Here is a 17,523-nt window from a genome sequence, read left to right as displayed (position 1 = left end):
ATGTGAAAGTGCAAAATATGATTAAATACTGTTAAGACTTTTAACTTAAGGGGTGCCTGGGTGGCTCAGTCATTAAGCGTCTGCCTTCGGCTCAGGTCATGATCCCCGGGTCCTGGGATCGAGCCTCACATCGGGCTCCCTGCAGAGCAGGAAGCCTGCTTCTCCCTCTCCCACTCCCCCTGCTTGTGTTCCCCTCTCTCGCTGTGTCTCTGTCAAATAAATAAAATCTTAAAAAAAAAAAAGACTTTTAACTTTTTATTGAAGTAAACAGACACACATATTCTAAATTTATAGCTCGATAAATTCTCACAAAGTGAACATATGTGTGTAACCTCCAAGATCACAAAACATAAGATAACCAGCACCCTAAAAATCCCCTTCCAGTCACTCCAACTACTGGAAGTTGTAACGACTATGGATTAGTTTTGTATTTAACATGCACTTTTAAACCACGTCCTAAAAAGAGGATAAAAAGGTATATGGTAGCAAGTCTTTTCCTTCTCCACAAATGACAGTTATAGGAATACACAACCTCACAGGTCTCCCACTTTATTTTAATGCATAACTATTATCAGAACAGATGACAGCAATTAAAAAAAAAAATGAAACAGCCTATTTCTTTCTTTCTTTTTTGAGTAGGCTCCATGCCCAACATGGGGCCCGAACTCACAACCCTAAGATCAAGAGTCACATGTTCCACTGACTAAGCCAGCCAGCCACCCCAGAAACAGCCTATTTCTGTATAAGCTATCTAAACCTCTATCTTCTATAATTCTTATTTACAAGGATAGGCAGTGCTCTATCCAAAATCAGCCATCAAGCCCTATCTGGAGTTCAGCAGGATCAGTAGTAAAGGAGGAACACAAAGATGGCTGAACACATGGGCACAGCAATGAGCAAATTATAAGAGGCAGCAAATCAGACAAGGATCACCATAATTAAATTTAAGAAAACACAAATCACAACAATAAAGTACGGATACATGTGATTTAAGATTCAAGGGGTGGCCCATTAAGATGGCTACAATAAAAAAATATAGATAATAACAAGTGTTGGCAAGGATATAAAGAAGTTGGAATCTTCATACATGGCTGGTGGGAATATAAAATGGTGTGGCCACTTTGGAATGTAAAATGGTGTAGCCACAATATTCATAGTACCATTACTCATGACAGCTCAAAAGTACAAACAATACAAATGTCTAACAATTGAATAAACACATACATACTACGGTTACTCATTAATCAAAAGAAATAAAATATTATTTCATGCTACAGAGTGGTATGACCTCAAAAACAATACACTAAGTAAAAGAAACCAGTCACAAGACCATATTTTGTAAGATTCCTTTCGTAAGAAAAGTCCAGAACAGGCAACGCTATAGAGATAGAAAGTAGATTAATGACTGTCTGGGACAGGAGAACTGAGATGTGATGGCCAAAGTGTTTCGGATTTATTTTCAGTGAACTGAAAATGTTTTCAAACTGATCGTGGTGATAGCTAATCAACTCTGAATATTCTAAAAACCACTGACGTATACACTTAAAAAGGGAGAGTTGTAATGGTATGTGAATTATATCTCCATAAAGCTGTTGCCAAAAAGTCAAGAAGGTATCCAGATTTCTGGGCATCAGATAATTATGGACCTCTCTTTTATCTCATTAAAGAGTCAGGTCATTTGGAAAAATCTGGGGATCTTTCAAAAGTCTATGTCTCCCAGGAGTTGTGATGAGTTGGATCTCTGAGGAAATAAACTTTATATGCTGAAGAAAAAAAACTGCTTCAGACTCCTCATCCTTAATTACTAAGTCACCCTCTGGGTCCTGGTAATGGAGATCTGAGAGGCAGTGAAAACTTGCCAAATGGACAGATCAATTCTGAGAACAAGAATCCATAAGTGAATTTACAAAGAAGTGATTCATAGCATAATTTACTAAACTCAATTTCTTTTCCATTAGTTTATGCCCCAAAGCCAAAACAATGAACTCTTTATGGTTAACTCTGCTCTGGGTTTTGGTGAGTTTTGTCTGCCTAGCTGGAGGCAGGGAGGGAATAAGGGATAGGCGGTAGGTATATGGTGTGGTACGTGGTGTGTGTTTGTACACAGGTAACTGTTCTCTGAGTTACCATGTCAAGCAGTCATCAAATACAAAATTAACATCCCATATTACCTGAGCTATTCCCACCAAGGGAGTATTCTAATTCATACTTTTATTTTGAACTGAGAAAAAGAAGAGAAGTCCATTAAAAGAAATAAATACCAGTACTCATTTTTTTAACTAAAAAAGCAAAACTAACACAAAGAGTCAATAAATAATGTTCCAAACTATTTGGTATTTGATAAAATTATAATCTAGTCTTTTATTTCTATGAAAATTATAGGCTGATCCAATTTACAAAGGACGTTAAATATGTACCAGATATATCTTAACTCCTTAGCCACAGTAGGACTAGTTTGTCATTATACCTTGCTTCAATACTGAATCCACAAGACTAGTCGCTCCTTGTACTGGTTTGATTCAACCATTTTATTGCTATGTCATGACAGCAGCATACCAATTACTCCTGATACCAGTGTAGGATACCCAAATAGTAAACCTTGCATGAAAAAGAGCACAAAAACTAAAAATGTTAACTTTCCAAACTAAAAATTGGGGTTAGGATTTGGCAATTTACATCATAAATTAAATTTACATGAGCATAAGGGGAGGGGTAAAACCTCATTAAGATTATGGATACAACTTTGAGGAACTCTACCTCTAAACTGAAATATGGTTTAGAAACAGTCATTATTATTGGTATGAATGACTTTTATAACCCATGATAAATTTAAGTACGGTTAAGATTAAATAGAAATTTCATGATTTTACAGAGCTCTAAAGGAAACAAGATTTTTAAAAATATCCATGATTTTGTATTTTTCTATAAAAGTTTTAAAGATTATCAGAAAATGAACTAGAAATATGACCACTGTTTATCCACTTTTTTCATATAATTAAGTGGAAACAAATATTTGTACCATAGGGATATTACTCAGGACATGTTTTGAATTTTTATTTCGCTTTTACTGATATTTATTTTACCATGTGCCAGTTTAAGAATATGAAATCAAGAACCTGACAGAATACTCTCTCCACCTAAATGCTTAATAACTACCACTACTTACAGCTAAATAGTATGGACAATATGGTTTGTTACATATTCTGAACAGTCAAAATTTCATTAGCAAGAAAGATATTTCAGCCCAACAGGCATCATTCTGGGCTCATAACTACATTAGCAAAATGCCAAAAATAATTTTAAAGAGAGATCTCTGCTCTTACACAGAGGAGCACACAATATACTCAATTATGAAAAGGAATGAGGGAACCTTGATAAACTTATTAGTAAATAAAAATTAACTTGCAGACTGATACCTCGAAAGAGAAGAGGAAGTTACAGTCAGGATAACTACTGGGAGACTACCAAACTCAACTTCTTTTAGGAAGCTAGATGTAGGGCGCCTGGGTGACTCAGTCAGTTAGGCATCTGCCTTCAGCTCAGGTCGTGATCCCAGGGTCCTGGGATAGGGTCCCACATCGGGCTCCCTGCAGAGCAGGAAGCCTGCTTCTCCCTCTGCCTCTCTGTCTCTCATGAATAAATAAAATCTTAAAAAAAAAAAAAAAGGGAAGCTAGATGTAATAAAAATGTAAAAAAGATAAACGATCAAGGCAACCTAGCCTAAACAGACAATAATGTTCAGAAGATAGACTGTTAGCTATCAAATGATTATTTGAAATCTTGTTGACCAAGGGCATCAGGATGAAATAAACAATTACAGATAATTCACTGAAGGTCCTAGAAGAGACAATTACAGATATAATGTTATGAGAGTACTGAAGAAAATGGGATAATGTAAAAAACTTCCAGGATAAAACTCACAGAACACTAAAAACTGCATTTACTGAATCAACAGTTCCAGCAGATCCACTAGGGTATGTATCTCAGGGGCTGCAAGAGACACTGATCCACATATTGACATTAGAAAAGTAAAATCATAGTCCTAACCCTCAAAGAATTCAGACAGGGGAGAGAGAGAAATACAGATTACAAAAAACCAAAAGGAAGACACTGCAGGGACACTTAGATATTAGAGAAGGAATCCATAATTTGAAGGATAAATAAGAGTCAGGAAAGGGAATAACAGCGTAGTGGGGGACAGAAGAGGCAGGCCATTCTAAAATATAAGACAAAGGGCACAACTTGAAAAATCTTAAACTACAAAGTTGTATCATTATAGTTGTACTTCAGTTGGACCATCTGGTAACACGGGGTGAAAAAGGGATTGAAGTGGGCCAAAACTGAAGACAGAAAACAACAGTTAAGATGCTACTGCTATATAAAATGAGAAAAACACATGGATAGACAATAAGGGATTGGTGATTAGAACGGGAAAGCACAAAATCCAGAGATAATGAAAGAATTACCAGGAGTATGTTAACCTTTGTATAGGAAACAACCAGAGCTAGCTAGCATCCTAATCCAAATGATCATAATCTTCTGCCTGTACTACTACAACAGACTCTTAACTGTTCTTACTTCTACCAACAATTCACTTCTACATAGCAACTTGGTGTATCCTAAGAATATAAATCAGATATTACACCCTTGCTCAAATTTTTCCAGTGGTTCCCAAATGTCTCAAAAACAAAATCCTTTACCACAGTTTATATGACCCTTTATGATCTAATGCCCCTCTATTTCTCTTACCACCTCACCTCTACTCACTAGACTACAGCCAAACTCGCCTTCTTTCTTGCTGTTCTTTGAACATGGCAAGCTTCCTCTGCACCTACACTTTGCATTCCCCATGCCTACCATGCTTTTCCCAAAGATTTTTGAAAGGCTAACTACCTTCTGCTCACCATGTGGGTCTTGGTTTAAATGTCACCACCTAGGTGCCTGGGTGGCTCAGTCGGTTAAGCATCTGCCTTTGGCTCAGATCATGATCCCAGGCTCCTAGGATCAAGTCCCTCACTGGGCTCCCTGCTCAGCAGGGAGTCTGCTTCTCCTTCTGCCCCTCCCCCCTGCCCATGATCTATCTCTCTCTCACTCACTCTCTCTCCAAAAAAAAACTTAAAAAAATTAAAAAATTAGGGGCGCCTGGGTGGCTCAGTCATTAAGTGTCTGCCTTCGGGGCAGACTCAACTTTTTCTTTCCTCTTCCTTCACTCAGGGTCAGACCTGCATTGCAGTCCAACAACTCTGTCTTCTCCAGCTAACCCCGTCATTTTCTCTTACAGGCACTTCCCCCTAATAAAATCCTTGCACATTGTGCAGTGAGGAAAATACCAACAGTGAAAAGGAAACCCGGAGAATACAAGAAAATATTCACAAATCATATATCTGATAAGATATCTGATAAGGCTTGATATCTAGAATATATAAAGAACTCCTAGAACTCAACAACAAAAACCCAATTAAAAATGGACAAAGGAACTGAATAATTATTTCTCCAAAGAAGATACACAAATGGCCAACAGGAACATAAAAAGAGGTGCGCCTGAGTGGCTCAGTCAGTTAAGTGTCCAACTCTTGATTTCAGCTCAGGTCTTGATCTCAGGGTCCTAAGTTCAAGCCCCTCACTGGGCTCCACACAAAAAATAAAAATAAAAAGATGTTACTAATCAGTAGAGAGATGTAAGTCAAAAATACAATGAGATGCTACTTCACACCCAGGATGGCTATTATCTAAAAAACAAAGTAACAAGTATCAGTAAGGGGTGGAGAAACTGGACCCCTTGTACACTGCTGGGAAATGTAAAATGGTGCAGCAGCTGTGGAAAAGAGTATGGCAATTCCTCCAAAAATCAACAGAGAATTACCATGTGATCCAGCAATTCCATTTCTAGGTATGCCCCTAAAAGAAAGCAGGGACTCAAACAGATATTTGACTTACCTGTTCACAACAGCATTATTCACAACAGCCAAAAAGAGGAAGCAACCCAAAAGTCCATCAATGGATGAATGGATAAACAAAATGTGGTGTATATATACAGTGAAATATTGTTCAGCCTTAAAAAGAAGGAATCCAGGGCACCTGGGTGGCTCAGTCGGTTAAGCGTCCAACTCTTGATTTCGGCTCAGGTCATGATCTCAAGGTCATGAGATCAAGCCATTAGTGGGGCTCCAAGCTCAGCACAGGGTCTCCTTGAAATCCTCTCCCTCTCTCTCACTAAAATAAATAAATAAATCTTTTTTTTTTTTAAGGAAGGAAACCATACAAAAACCTGCACTAGATGTTTACAACAGCTTTACTCATAATTGGCACAACTTGGAAAACAACCAAGATGTCCTTCAAGAGGTGAGTGGATAAACTGTGGTACATCCAGAAAATGGAATATTATTCAGTGCTAAAAAGAAAGGAGCTATCAAGCCATGAAAAGATGTGCAGGAACCTTAAATGCACATTATATTAAGTGAAAGAAGCCAATCTGAAAAGGCTAAACATGCTGAATGATTCCAACTATAGTATATCAAATTCTAGAAAAGGTAAAACTATGGAGACAATAAAAACATTAGTGGTTATAGGGAGGGGGCTTGGGGGGCAATAAACAGGTAGAGCAAAAAGGATTTTCAGGGCAGTGAAATACTGTTTGATATTATAATGAAGGATATATACCATTATACATTTGTCCAAACCCATTTATGTACAACACCAAGAGTGAACCCTAAGGTAAACTAAAGACCTCTGAGTGTTGAAGAGTCAATTTAGGTTCATCTTTGGTTAAAAAAAAAAAAGTACTACTCCGGTGATTGATGTTGATAATGGAGACAGAGAGTATATGAGAAGTCTCTCATATACCTCCCTCTCAATTTTGTTATAAGCCTGAAACTGCTCTTAAAAAAAAAAAGTCTTTTAAAAAAAAAAGGAAATTCTGACACATGCTACAACATGAATGAATCTTGATGACATTAAGCTAAGTGAAATAGCCAGTCACAAAAGGACAAATACTATGTTTCCATTTACATGAGTTACCTAGAGCAGTCAAATTCAGAGACAGAAAGTGGAACAGTGGTCACCAGGGCACAGGGGGAGAAGGGGATGGAAGTTAGTGTTAAATGGGTACAGAATTTCAGTTGGGAAAGATAAAAATGTTCTGGATATGGATGGTGGTGGTGGTTGCAAAACAATCTGAATATATTTAATGCCAAACCACACACTTACACATGGTTAAAATAGTAAACTTTATATGATGTATATTTTACAACCAAAAAAAAAAAATTCCTTGCACATTTAATCTTGTGGCATCTGTTTCTCAGAGAACCTGGACTAACACACACTCCATTTAAAGAACCAACTTCTTTTCCCCATCACTCAATATCACATCCTGATTTTTGTAAAGTCCTTGACCCGCCAATAACTGAAGTCTCGTTAGCCTATTTTTATTGTATATGGTATGGGTTCCCTCACTAAATTTCGAGTTCCAAGAAAGCAGGAACCTTGTCTGCCCCATTCACTGCCCGATCTCTAGCAACTAAAACTCAACTGGCACATAGTAGGCACTCAATGAATATTTTTTTATTGCATTAATCAGTAAAACAATAAATGTGTAAAATTTTAAAAATGACTGCTGTATTTCTGGCTGGGGTAACTAAGAATTATGGTGCTGTCATAAGACAGGAAAGAAAGAAGAATATGAAGAATGAGAGTAATAGGAACAAAATTATGTAACTATAATAATGTTAAGACTTGAACATTTATCATAACCCTATTTTCAGTTACAACAGCTCTAGAACCACAGAAGACATAAAAAATAAATATTTTATACTTGGGGGTTCAACAAGCCCTTGAAACAGAGAAACTCATCACAAAAGGAAACAGTAAGGAAACAAAGATTTTCTCCTCCATAAAATTGGTAACCTGATCTACATGCTGCTTCTTGATTCATAGTAAATATTAAATAGGAAAGCGGTTGCATCTTGCACAAAGTCTAGAGAGACCACTTTTCATGTCCCTAAGAGTATCAAGGTCCAACGTTAAAAAATAAATCTTCAAACCAGAGAACTGAGGCTGGATTCAGGTCACAGACATGTTTTCTTTCCACAATTCAGAAACAAAACAAAATAAAAACAAAAGTGACAGTTAGTTCTCATTAATATCAGGAGAAAAAAAAGCTTTCATCACTACATAACATAGTTCTGGAAGGGCTAGTCAAGTCATTCAAACAAGAGAATGGACATAAATAAAAGGAGGTGATATTTTGGTCATTATTTGCAGATAACATCAACAAAGGAGATTGACAAAAAACCTAGAAACAGTAACATGGGCAAGTTATATGTGTTTACCACAATAATTCTTTAAAATCAGTGACTTCCCTTTAAACAAAGAGTAGCTAATTAGAAAATACTACAGAAAAAAAAATACCACTCACAACAGAGGTGAGAAGATTTAATACCCAGTATAACGTTTAACAAGAGACACACAGTACCGACTCCTGGTGCTGCTTGTGTGCTCGTTCAGTGCGGACCTGGTACCTCTTTTGTGAAGCGGCAGCTGAGGAGACTCCAGCGCTCGCCATGGCCGACGAAAAGCTCAAGGACAGAGTCAAGACTGAGAACAACGATCATATTAATTTGAAGTTGGCAGGGCAGGATGGTTCTGTGGTGCAGTTTAAGATTAAGAGGCATACACCACTTAGTAAACTAATGAAAGCCTATTGTGAATGACAGGGTTTGTCAATGAGGCAGATCAGATTTCTATTTGATGGGCAGCCAATCAATGAAACAGACACACCTGCACTGTTGGAAATGGAGGATGAAGATGAAATTGATGTGTTCCAGCAGCAGACAGGAGATGTCTACTAAAAAGGGAACCTGCTACTTTACTCCAGAACTCAGTTCCTCCAGACCAAGAAGACAGTCTCAATCAGAAAGCTGCAATTTGGTTCCACCACATCCTGACTACTACAGTATAGTTTTCTCTATTCTTTCATTTTCCCCTTCCCCATTCCTTTATTGTACATAAAGTAACTATGTATGTGCACAAGCATATTGCATTTTTTTTTAACTAAATGGCCAATGGTATGTTTTGATCAACATCAAATGGAGATGGGATGGGGGAAAATACTGCTTCTGTGAAAATACCTTCTCTCCATTAGTGGCATGCTCAGTCAGCTCTTTATATTCCAGTAAGTTATTTTGCTCTCACTGTTTAACAAAAAAAGAACAACATAAAAATCCTTGTATATCTTGTTCGATTGGAAAATTTTAATGTTTTTCATTTATCATTCTAAAATCAAGGACAATTTTATAACTTTTTTGTACGTAGCTGTTACATGTAGCGCAATCTGTCTTTAAGTAGGGATAAATTACTCTAAAAGAAATGAATCCTAGAGAGTTTTCCCTTCAAGTCAAGCGTCTTGTTTAAATAAACTTCTTGTTTAAAAAAAAAAAGAGAGAGAGACACAGTACCTATATGAAAACAATTATTACTATGTCAGTTTTGCAAAAATTATTGGGAAATTTAATGTGACTCCAAAATACTAGCAAATTTTTAAAATTATAAAACAATGGAGGGGCGCCTGGGTGGCTCAGTTGGTTAAGCATCTGACTTAGGCTCAGGTCATGATCTCAGGGTCCTGGGATCAAGTGCCAAGGTGGGCTCCCTGCTCAATGAGGAGTCTGCTTATCTCCCTCTCTTTCTGCCCCTAACCCCCACCACTTGTGTGCACGCACTCTCTCAAATAAATAAAATCTTAAAACAAAGGAAACTAGCATTCTAGTTCTCTTAACCTTCAAAGATTCTCTGCCATCCATAGTCCTCCAGACACGTAGATCTGTTCACAGTTCTGTATTACACAGCTCAGAATTTCTTTTCTCAGCACCAGAGGAAAATCTTGATATCATCTGGGTAAAGAGGTGGTAGGACAAGGAGTATCACTGGATGGGTCTATGCTAATATAATGGGGACTGCCATATTATTTGCTAGAGTCACATGGTCAGTCTTACGGGTGCATTTAAAAGTCACTGAATTTTTTGGGGCGCCTGGGTGGCTCAGTCCTTAAGTGTCTGCCTTCAGCTCAGGTCATGATCCCAGGGTCCTGGGATAGAGCCCCAAATTGGGCTCCGTGCTCGGCGGGGAGCCTGCTTCTCCCGCTCCCACTCCCCCCTGCTTGTGTTCCCTCTCTTGCTGTGTCTCTGTCAAATAAATAAATAAAATCTTTTTTAAAAAATAAATAAATAAAAAATAAAAGTCACTGAATTTTAGAATGATTTATATGGAGAGTGAAGAGATTTAGAGACCTAAATCCAAAGATGTTCACTCTATTCTTTAACCTAAACAGATATCCATAGAGATAATAACCTGAGAGGAACCAGACATGAGATACCCACATGAGGAGATTCAGGGACATCCTCCATTCCATGCTGCTCTAGATATTATTGCCCAGATATTAAAAGGAATTAAGGTGTATAGTACAATAGAGTTTAGAACTGTCAGACTCTGCAAGTTACCTAAAGAGAGGTATGCCCAGGATCACTATCTCCTCTGAGAAGCACAGACAGCACCATGGGTTGACTATCTCAGCTAAGGCTTACTCTGTGAATGAAGTTTTTGTCCCCCCAAGTACAAACCTGACTTCAAAAAACAGGGAAGAGAACTAGCTGACTGACCAACTCACCAAGAAGGTGACTGTAAGACTAAGAAATCTTATAAAACATTGTCAAAATATTCTAGGAAGCTAGAGAAAATGAGGCATTACAATAATGATAAAAAAAGCTAGCATATCTAAGAACTAAAAACATTATGAAAAAAAGGATACTGAATGACAAATATGGAAGGTGATTTTCCACGCTTAAGTGGGATCACTGACAAAAAAGAATAAATAGTCAAGCAAAAGTAAGTGTCATTCCTTTGTGTACTAAAAAGAGCTGGGTTCAAGTCTTGACTGCTCCTGACTAGCTGTGTCACCTTGGGCAGATTACTTAAACTCTCTAAGACTATTCCTTATCTATAAAATTGGGATACTAGTTATCTATCTCATAAAATTGTTTAAAGGGTTAAATGAGAGTACCTAGCAGAGTACCTGGCATAATGGCTCTTATTATTAATTCCTTTTCTAGAGGAGCAGTTACATAGATAAGAAATATGTTTAAGATCTTCCCTTAGGGCGCCTGGGTGGCTCAGTCGTTAAGCGTCTGCCTTTGGCTCAGGTCATGATCCCAGAGTGCTGGGATCAAGCCCCGCATCAGGCTCCCTGCTCAGTGGAAAGCCTGCTTCTCCCTCTCCTGCTCCCCCTGCTTGTGTTCCCTCTCTCGCTGTGTCTCTGTCAAATAAATAAAATCTTAAAAAAAAAAAGATCTTCCCTTATACCTAGAAAAAGATGAAATCCTCAGAGTCACAAAGGGCATACAATCAACGGTTCCTACAGAACCTTAAAGTATAAAAATGAAGAACTAATAGTCTTTGTCACAAAATCCATGAAAACAAATAATTCTACAGATTCTCCTCTACTATGGAGGACTGAAGTTTGAGGAGCTGGATGCTCCCTAATTTCTAATACTAGACATTCTACTTTTGGAAAAAGATAAATCTCTCTCAAATATTAGGTTTCTATTACTCAATGAACCTAACGATCTTCTTGTTTGTCTTGTTTAAAATATTCTAAAATCCCCAAGTATTAGTCATCAAAGGAAAACATATCTAACATCTATTTAGGTCTCCTATCAGTACAAACTAGGTGGAGTTCAATACAGAGTCTACTACTACTCTAGCCATGATTGTGGTGTCATCATGACCAGTAGCAAAATGAAGGGTGTCTCAATCCTGGCAAGCCCGAAGAGTATCTGGGACTCCGTTTCAACTCGTTAGGAAGGCAGTGCTACAAATCATAGGGTACACCACACAATGTCTAACATTTCTGGTATGGAAGCCTGGACTCTGGGATTTATATTGCAACATGAAATATGAAATACAAAGATACTGCTAATTATGTTATATAAAGTAAGTTCTATCACAAAAAAAACCTAAAAGAATCAACCAAAAAAGATTCAATACGCAAAAAACTACAGAACTGTATAATAGGATGTGAAAGACAATCCTCATAAATGGAGTAACACCTTATTTCTGTATGAGCAAAGACTCTAAATGGCCTTTGTTACAAATGAGAAAAAAGCCATAATTTTTTAAATATAAAACATAAACACCACCACCATGGACATGTTACTGCCTTTAAAAACACTAAAACTAAAGATTAATTCAAATTTATACTTTTTGCATGTAGTTTCTCACCATTTTGTTCACTGGAACTTTCAAATAATCAACATTTAATTAAAAATAACTGTACAGAGGGACAGCTGGGTGGCTCAGTTGGTTAAGCATCTGCCTTTGGCTCAGGTCATGATTCCAGGGTCCTGGGATCAAGTCCCGCATCAGGCTCCCTGCAGAGCAGGAAGCCTGCTTCTCCCTCTCCCTCTGCCTGCCACTCCCCCTGCTTGTGCTCTCTTTCTGACAAATAAATAAAATCTTTAAAAAAAATAGTAACTACACAGAGCTATATGTATAACTGAGGAGGGTAGAAGTAAAAGGGAAAATCTGATTCAAGTGTTTTTTCCTTTTTATTTAGGTTTTAATTTTCACAACTAAGATAAAATTAGGGTATATCCATAAAACAAACTGCTGAGCAGCCTTTAAAAATGAGGTCAAGTTCTGGGGCGCCTGGGTGGCTCAGTCGGTTAAGCGGCTGCCTTTGGCTCAGGTCATGATCCCAGAGTCCTGGGATCGAGCCCCACGTCGGGCTCCCTGCTCGGTGGAGAGCCTGCTTCTCCCTCTCCCTCTGTCTGCTGCTCTGCCTACTTGTGCTCTCTCTCTCTCTCTCTGTTAAATAAATAAAAATCTTAAAAAAAAAAATGAGGTAAGTTCTGTACAGATACAGAAAGTACAGATAATTTTTTAAAGCAGGTTGCAAATAAGTCTGTTACAGTATGACCCGTTTTTGTAAAACAACTTATGTTTATATATGCATGGGGAAAATATAGAAAAACATACACTTAGTTGGGGACGGAGACTGTAGGAGGGAGATTTATAGCACTGGGTTTGGAGCTTTCAACTTCTGTGTTACAATTTCTATGTGGTTTGAATTTTTTCTAAAACAATCATTTGCCCCTTTTAAAATCAAAGTACAAGGATTTTTTAAAGGAACAAAAAATAATGAGAACAAAATATATTTTATTTTTCTACTGGACTAGGACACAACTTTGTTAATTGCAGATTACTACACAAATCAAATATATGCTAGTATGATTTTTATGGGAACCTTGACTAGGCATAAAATTCCACCTTAGTTACTAGAAATGACCACTAATCCTGGATGGCTTAATAACAAAAAAGGGCAAAAACTGACAGATAGCATCTGACTGTTGGCAAATTTGAAGAGTTGTCAGATTTGACAGTTGATTATGCTTTTTAATTATTGATACCGCTCTATGATTCTAGGCATGTTGTTTCTGAGATTACCTTTACAAAGAAATTTTAATACTTGGAAAGTAATAATTTATCATGAAATCGTTTCATAAAATCTTTCATCATGAAAAGAATAGTAATTAGTATTGTTGGGCTAACCGAAAAGTGTAAGAAGAAAAAAAAATAATGTACAAGGAAAACAAACCTCCACAATCTTTCATTCTTAATAACTGTTCAAGTAACCAATCTGCCACTTTCAAAGCTTCAAATTTACTAACTAATCTTAGAGATTACTGTTACTTAAACTTACAGTTTCCAAAACTGAACTTCAAGTAGCCTCCAGGTTTCCTTGGAGATTGGAACTCAGTGAATTGAGAATTCTCTTTTTTTTTTAAAGGAATAGAAGGCAATTTAAAGATGATTAACACTTTTGTATATGGAAATATCTGCTTTAATACACCTACTATCTTATCAAATTTTAAGTCTGCAAGAGCTCAATGTAGAATTAAACCATACTGCTCAACAAAATCTTAAATCTTTACAGAAATACATTTAACATTTTGAACTAAATTTTGTCAATAATTTAAAATTGGGGTGCCTGGGTGGCTCAGTCAGCTGAATGTCTGTCTCTTAATTTCAGCTCAGGTTTTGATCTCAGGAGCGTGAGTTCAAGCCCCATGTTGGGCTCCATGCTGAGTGCAGAGCCTACTTAAAAAAGGAAAAAAAGAGAAACATAAAATGACTTGGTGTTTCTCTTATAAGTGGTCATGTATGCTGAATAATGCTCAAGAAGGAGAAATCAAAATCAAAAATACAAAGATAAAAATTATTGTGGCTTACACAAAACTCTCTAAAGAGAAGAACCTCAATGAAACAGTGAGCACATCCTTGCAAGAAGCAGGAAATATTATTTAAAGTAGGTAGAGTGGAACCAAACTATGGTGGGCTAAAAAAGATGAAGTTTTGACTGATATCGTGTATGCTCAGTTATTCAAATAGTTACAGAAAACTACCTTGTATGCTGGATACATGGGCAGAAATATAAATAAGATACAGGCACCTATCCTTCAAGAAGTTCATAATTTAGCACAACAGAAAGAATATAAATAACCAAAATATAGAATGCTATAAATGATGATATAAATAAAAAGTACCCTCCATGAGAACACAAAGGAGAAAGCAACTGGTGTCTCTGGGAAAGGCTCTATAGAGAAGATGACATCCAAGTCAAACCATGAAGGATGTACAAGGTGATGGTAGGCAGAGAAAACCGTTCATTTCAAACAACGGCAAGAAATGGCAGTATCTAAATACTCTAAATGTTTGGGATATGGATTTTTTTGTTTTTGTTTTAGTGGGAGAGAATAAGCTGGAGTCTTCTTCACCAAGAAGTGAAGAATTCTATGCTTTTGCTTAACACAGAATTAGAAATATTTAATTGGGGGCGCCTGGGTGTCTCAGTCGTTAAGCGTCTGCCTTCGGCTCAGGTCATGGTCCCAGGGTCCTGGGATGGAGTCCTGCCTCAAGCTGCCTGCTCAGCGGGAAGCCTGCTTCTCCCTCTCCTACTCCCCCTGCTTGTGTTCCCTCTCTCGCTGTCTCTCTCTCTCTCACTCTCTGTCAAAATAAATAAATAAGATCTTTAAAAATAAAAGAAATATTTAATTGAGGAGGTGCTAACAGGAGTAGGCTTGAGGGCAAGTCCGACAGACTGGGGAGAAAGCTTTGCCCCAAAAAGGCACCTTTAGGGGGAGAAGGGTGAAGTGAAGGAAAAGGCAGGATATGCAAATATGAGTCTTTTAAGACAAAGAAATAAGATAGCGAAACAGCAAAGAAGAAAAAAAGGCAATGCCAAGTCTGGGGTCTTTTTTTTTTTTTTTAAGATTTTATATATTTATTTGAGAGAGAGAGCGAGCACGAGAGGATGAGCAGGGCGCGTGATGCGGGGCGCGTGATGCGGGGCTGGATCCTGGGACTCCAGGATCATGACCTGAGCCGAAGGCAGACACTTCACCGACAGAGCCACTCAGGCACCCCAAGTCTGGGGTCTTGATTGGATATCTGGAAGAAACGTTAAGTACTGTCAGAAATGAAGTTACTTGGAAAGAGAATGCAGGGATTCAATTTTGGATATTTTGAAATAATAATAAGACAACAAGATGGGACTATGCCTATAATATCAGGTCTGGAAATACAGATTTTAGCATTATCTACTTGGAGGAAAATAAAATCACTATAGTCAATAAATTATCTACTTTCATAAAAGTGAAGTTCTGAATATAGAGAATAAAGAGCTAAAAGAGTATGGTATGATAGAGTATCTGCCATAAGAAAGGGCAGAAAGAAAAAAAAAACTTAAGAAAATAATAACAAAGTCTGAGACAGAAGATCTGAGAAGGCAAAACCCTGGACGCTATTCTCCCTGTTTATTAATCCGCTCCTGACTTCACATTTTGACTAACCAGCAAATACTCAGAAATACACCTCAGTACTGCTCTCACCAGCTCTGTGAATCAGTATTTCCCAACTATTTTTTATATCATGATACACATAGAATATTATATATATTGGGCACTTAGGGTTGATAAGGCATCTACAAGGTGCCAGCCCGGGGGCTCCTGCCATCCAGACCCTCTCTTGATGTCTTGAAGGCTGAAGGGATCAGTATCTCCACATACCTGCAACCCAAACATGGTATACTAGCTAAAGCTCTGCTTTAAATTCTCCATCTTGAATCACAGATCTGTACCTCTGAAACAAATAATGCAATATATGTTAAAAAAAAAAGATAGCAGGAGGGGAAGAATGAAAGGGGGGGAATCAAATAGGGGGACGAACCATGAGAGACGATGGACTCTGAAAAACAAACTGAGGGTTCTAGAGGGCAGGGGGTCGGGGGATGGGTCAGCCTGGTGATGGGTATTAAAGAGGGCATGTTCTGCATGGAGCACTGGGTGTTATGTACAAACAACGAATCATGGAACACTACATCCAAAACTAATGATGTAATGTATGGTGATTAACATAACAATAAAAAAATTTAAAGACAAAAAAAAAAATTCTTCATCCCTTTCTTCTGTAAGTAATTCTGTAACAGTTAAACCACCTGCCTTTGCTTTTAGGTTGATTGCTATGGTCTTTAAATCATCCTAACCAGTACCAAATATTTTTAACTGAAAGAAATTTTTTAACCTCAACTAAGCCAATAACTACCTGGTAATTCTTTCCTTCCTCATAGTAAAGGACTCAAATACTTATTTCCTCAAGCCCTCTCCTTTTATATCCTCTCATCTTAAGCAAATTACTAACTCTGCCTCTTACCTTATAGAAGATAGAGGCTACCAAAAAAAACTCCAACATCTTACTTCCCTTTACCCAATCTCTAACTTTTCAATTTATATCAGGACCCTTATCAACTATACCACCCTGTATTGGAAAAGGTATTTTAGATTAACAGCATCGCTCCACTCAAAAAAGACTTAAACTGGCAACTTTATGCTGTTAAAGCAGCTCAACCACAAGCCACTATAATCAGTTATTACATGGATTAGCATTACTTCATATTCTTTTGTACCTGCTCTCCTACGTGGAAGGAAAGAAGGGAGGGAGTGAGGATAGAAGGGAGGGCAGGCTTCTTCTACCAAATCAAGAACTACATCTCCAGACTGAACAAACTTGAGCCAAAATACCATAATATGACCACGAACATTTTTCAACATTTTCGTTGAAACATTTTTTCAACATTTTTTCAAAACACTGCTCAACAATCAACCTAGAGGGGCTCCTGGGTGGCTCAGTCGCTAAGCATCTGCCTTCGGCTCAGGTCATGATCCTGAGGTCCTGGAATTGAGACCCACATCGGGCTCCCTGCCTGGCGGGAAGCCTGCTTCTCCCTCTCCCACACCCCCTGCTTGTGTTCCCTCTCTCGCTGTGTCTCTCTCTCTGTCAAATAAATAAAATCTTTAAAAAAAAAAAAAATCAACCTAGAATCACAAACTGCAGAACCCTACAGAATTGCTGTTTTGGAATGAATGCTTTTTGCTGGTATCACACTTGGCTTTCAACTTTATACTCCCACCCAAGCAA

General features: G+C 37.7%; 1 protein-coding gene and 1 pseudogene across 6 annotated transcripts in view; one reads left to right on the top strand and one right to left on the bottom strand.

The window, feature by feature from the left end:
- RNF111 (ring finger protein 111) overlaps nucleotides 1-17,523 on the bottom strand; it is a 122,751-nt gene that overhangs the window by 51,069 nt on the left and 54,159 nt on the right. The window lies entirely within an intron of this gene.
- LOC113909669 lies at nucleotides 8,559-8,846 on the top strand (annotated as a pseudogene).

The sequence above is a fragment of the Zalophus californianus genome, chromosome 6, assembly GCF_009762305.2.
Source record: "Zalophus californianus isolate mZalCal1 chromosome 6, mZalCal1.pri.v2, whole genome shotgun sequence".
Lineage (NCBI taxonomy): Eukaryota > Metazoa > Chordata > Mammalia > Carnivora > Otariidae > Zalophus > Zalophus californianus.
This window is presented reverse-complemented; position numbering and strand designations above follow the sequence as displayed.